This window comes from Cnephaeus nilssonii, assembly GCF_951640355.1.
Source record: "Cnephaeus nilssonii genome assembly, chromosome: 16".
Classification (NCBI taxonomy): domain Eukaryota; kingdom Metazoa; phylum Chordata; class Mammalia; order Chiroptera; family Vespertilionidae; genus Cnephaeus; species Cnephaeus nilssonii.
Window position 1 is genome coordinate 53,852,475 of NC_137087.1, and position 4,539 is coordinate 53,857,013.

Consider the following 4,539-nt stretch of genomic DNA (forward strand, 5'->3'; position numbering starts at 1 on the left):
GGTGTGAATGAATCAATATTATATATTTGTTGTCAGATTGGGAAAAAGTATATTTTTTGGTGTGCTGCAGAATTTTAGTAATTAGTTTACGTTTTCATCATGAGATGAAAACGGTTGAAAATCACTGCTTCAGACACAGTAATTCTGTTATTGCTCCCAAGATTACATTCCACTGTTCTGGTGGCCATTTTATATTGCACTCATGTAAGGCTCAATGCAGACGAACCCCCCCCTCCCAAACTTTCTCACTTAGGTTAATTCTGAACCATGTTAAAGTTTTTAGCATCTATAGTCTAGGATTTAATGTTAATCTCTGTAAAAATTCAACCAACCACTGGTTTCTTTAATTATCTTCCCTATTAAGATATTTCACAGTAGCGTAGGCAGCAGCTTTTCCCCCCAAATCTCTCAATTTTCACACAATGAAACATGCCCATCTTTTCCTGAACTTAATATATATATATATATATATATATATATGTATATATATATATATATACATATATATATATATATATATATATATATGCCTTTCTCAAGTCCATGGTATAGATTTGAGCATCCCCAACAGTCTCTTCTTGCTTATAAGAAACACCTTTATTTTTGTGCTTCAGTTTTAAAATGAGGGACTTAAGACTACATGGCCCACAAGTTCTCATAAAGCACTATTGTCTATGACTCTACTATCTATAGGAAATCGCACAGATGAGCAACAACTGGAGAACTTGTGAAGCATCGCTTTCCCGCACATACACGCCTATGGCAAGGATCAGGTAAGTGCCCCAGGAATGCAACTGTGGAGGAGCCAGCGGCAAATCCTATCTAATAATAGAGTAACATGTAAATTACCACCACTCCGCTACGCCCACGATTGGGCGGCGGGAGGCTGGGGGGCGGTACTCTGGGTGGCCTATCCGGCCATTGAGAGGCACGGATCCGCTGCCACTGAGGGGGGCTACCCTGCTGTTGAGAGGCGCAGGGGGCGGGACTCCCACCCCCTGCGCCTCTCAACGGCCAGATCCGCGGCCGCTGAGGGGGCCTGCCGCGGACACCCAGCTGCGCTTCTCAACGGCAGGGTAGCCAGGTGTCCACGGCAGCCCCCTGAGCGGCCGTTGAGAGCCAGGTGTCCGCGGCAGCCCCCTCAGGGCAGCCCCCTCAGCTGCGCCTCTCAATAGCAGGGTAGCCCCCCTCAGCGGCCGTGGACCATCAAAAGTGGGGGAGCTGGGTGCCTGTCTGCTCCGGCACCAGGCCTTTCAGAAGCCTCCGCCGAGCCGGAGGCTTCTGAAAGGCCTGGTGTACCAGCGGACAGGCACCCAGCTCCACCGAAGCGAAAACGTGTAGGGGACCCTACACGTGCATGATTCAATCATGCACTGGGCCTCTAGTTTGTAATAAAACCGGAAATTCTCATCATTTTTGAGTCTTGTTAGTTAACAACACTTGGAGGCACATACATGGGTAATTGAGGGCAGCATGAAAGTTGGTCAAGTTGGGGTCTTATTTGGTAATCTTCTTCTCTCTTGACCTCAAGTTGCAAACAGATAAAAGGAGATATAAGCATTGGAAGCCACATGAGGGAAGTTACACTTGGAATATACATCTACTATTTTATGTGTCTAGCACTCTACTTTTCTATCCACATGGTTTCTGCTGGAGCTGCCATGTTTATTCACTCATTTACACAACAGCTATTTATTGAGTGCTATATCTGACCCTATTCCAGGCCCTGGAGCTATAGCAATGGAAAAAAATACACAAATTCCTCATGGAGCTTCCAATCTGATGGAGGAAATAATACATTAGACAAGATAAGTAAATATTTGGTCTGTCAGATGACATGTGCTATGGGCGAAAAAACAAGCAGGAAAGGGAGTGAGGAAAGTACAGTGGTTGAGGGATAAAATGAATGAAGCACAATGTTTTGTAGGTGGCCAGGAGTGTCTTCATCTTGAATATGTTTGGAACTGGATCAAAACAGGATGGTTTAGCCCTAGCTGGTTTGGCTCAGTGGATAGAGCATCAGCCTGCAGACCAGAGAGTCCCAGGTTCGATTCCAGTCAAGGGCACATGCCCAGGGTTGCAGGCTCGATCTCCAGTAGGAGGCGTGCAGGAGGCAGCCAATCAATGATTCTCTCTCATCATTGATGTTTCTATCTCTCCATCTCCCTTCCTCTCTGAAATCAATAAAAATATATTAAAAAACAAACAAACAGGATGGTTTAAACCAAGAATGTGGAATGAGGAGTAGGGGGTGGGAAAGCCTGTTAGAATCAAAAGAGAAGAATGAAGAAGACATAAGAGGGTAGCATAAAAGGAAGATGTGAACGGAGAGAGAACTTCCCAGAGTCTGCATGATATTCCAATATACTTCTGATAAATCCTTTTAGACATATCCTTCTGATAAAACCCTAAGCTGGTATGAATCAATTTCTGTTACTCCCAAAGAATTCTAACTCATACATATATTAAGTAAGATAACCTATAAATTCAAGGCTTGCCCAATGTAGATGTTGGTTACTTCAGAAAATTAGAACCCGGTGCTTTTGATGCCAAGAATACAGACCTGACAGCAGAGAGTAGAATTAATTTTGCTGTTCAGAAATAAATTTTGCTGTTCTAGTATCCCAGAAATAAAATGTGCAAGAAATATCCATTTCTTTTTTTCCTTTTAATCAAATTAACTCTGATTCTGCATTGGACTCGTGGAACACTCAAATGGAAGTATTATTTCTTCACCCCTACTTCTGCCCTCCCTTCACTCCCCACACCCCAGAGTCACCACTGCATTAGGGGAGCTTACTGATGTCTAGACACGGGGTAAAGGCTCTGTAATCTCCAAGTCATCATTGCTCAAGTCTGCTTTAAACTTTCTCGCACAGCCCCTGGCTCTCTGCTTCTAAGCCCAGGGGAGAGCACAGAAATCTTTGCTGAAGCTAGAGGGTGCTTTGCTCCCCAGGGTGCAGCCATCCATCTGAAGTTACACCACCTTCCTTGGAAACTCCTGAAGCTGGCTCAGGTATCCACTAATCCTGGGTCCTGACCACCTTTCACTTTCTCTGTCCTTATTCTTGAAATAATTCTCTTCCCTTCTCTTCTGGCCTCTACCCCACTCCCCCTTGGCCCAGGCATAATGTTTTCACTTAGCTTAGGCTTTTATAATAGACCACAAGACTAAGTGACTCCCTTTTAGGAATTTCAGCTTCTCTCCACCCAGCAAAAACTCCCCAAATATTTTTTCAGCCTTTCTTTTTTTGTGGTCTGATATGCATAACATAAAATTGTCCCATTTTAGTGTACGGTTTTGTGGCTTTAAGCACATTTGCATTGTTGTGCACCCCAAAGGTTCAATGGGAGATCTGATTGAAATGGGGGATGGTGAAAACAGAGGGAGAAACAAACAGTTTTTAAAAATATTATTCTTTCATGTGTTTGTGGCACTTCAAATGGAGTCCCCTAAGAGGTGAATCTGAGAAGCTAAGAGGCACCATTAGGAAGCTAGATATTACTAATGTGCAAGAGGAGGAGGAGGAGGAAGGGCGGCTGTTAGGAAACTTGGGGAAACAATGAAGGAAAACCTTATCTGCCTGACAACACTCATAACATGACTTACTGCATCTGGAGCAGAAATAAAATGAAGAATTGCTCTCCGCTCTGCCTAGGGCCAGGACCAGAACCATGTCCCTGAGTTGTATTGGGGAGCGCATATCTCCCAGAGAGGCCTCAGACGGAAAGTAAAGTTTCATTTTATGAATTACAATAATGCCGTTTGATACCTAAGCAGCATGTTACAAAGGGATGCAATCCACAGAAGGGATAGAATTCAAAATCTTGGGATTATTCAGAATTACACTTACTGACTTGTAAGGGTATGGGAGGGGGCGGGGCGGAGAGTGCCTGTGGGGTGTCAAAATAGCCCACGTGATTTAGCACTGGCTGGGCCTAGACGTTTCTTTCGGGGACTGGAAGACTCTGTATCCATTTATTCATTTCCAAATAACTCCTTAAGTGCCCGCTGTGTGTGAGGCCCTGAGGAACCAAACAACAGGGAACAGGTGAGTAGGTTCAGGTGTATTTTAATTCTAAAACCGTGAATCCAAGAGCACAATAAACTCAATGAAGCAGGGAACCAAGGGAGCCACGGTTCTTCAAAGCCGCAGCAAAAGTCAGAATTTTAAGTTTTCTATCCTTGGATGCTGGGTCTTAGTTCTGTTAAGGGCGGCGGGCAAGGTGGGATGTGAAGAGATTTCCCACCGAAAACATACACAGACTTGGTGTTTGGGTTCGACAGCTTAGTTCTTGCAATTCTAAATGACACCTGCGGCACCGCACTGACATTCTCTAAGAAGCAAACGAGATTATAGGAGAAAAACCACTTACTCCATCCCAGCCCTCAGAAGGCACAGCCGCCTCTCAGCCAGCGCAGGGAGTCCAGGGACTACAACTCCCAGAAGCCCTTGCGACACACCCCCTCGGCAGCACAGCTTTGGAGTCGGGCGCACTCCTTGTTGCGTCATCAGGGGGGCGACCACAGATACAAAA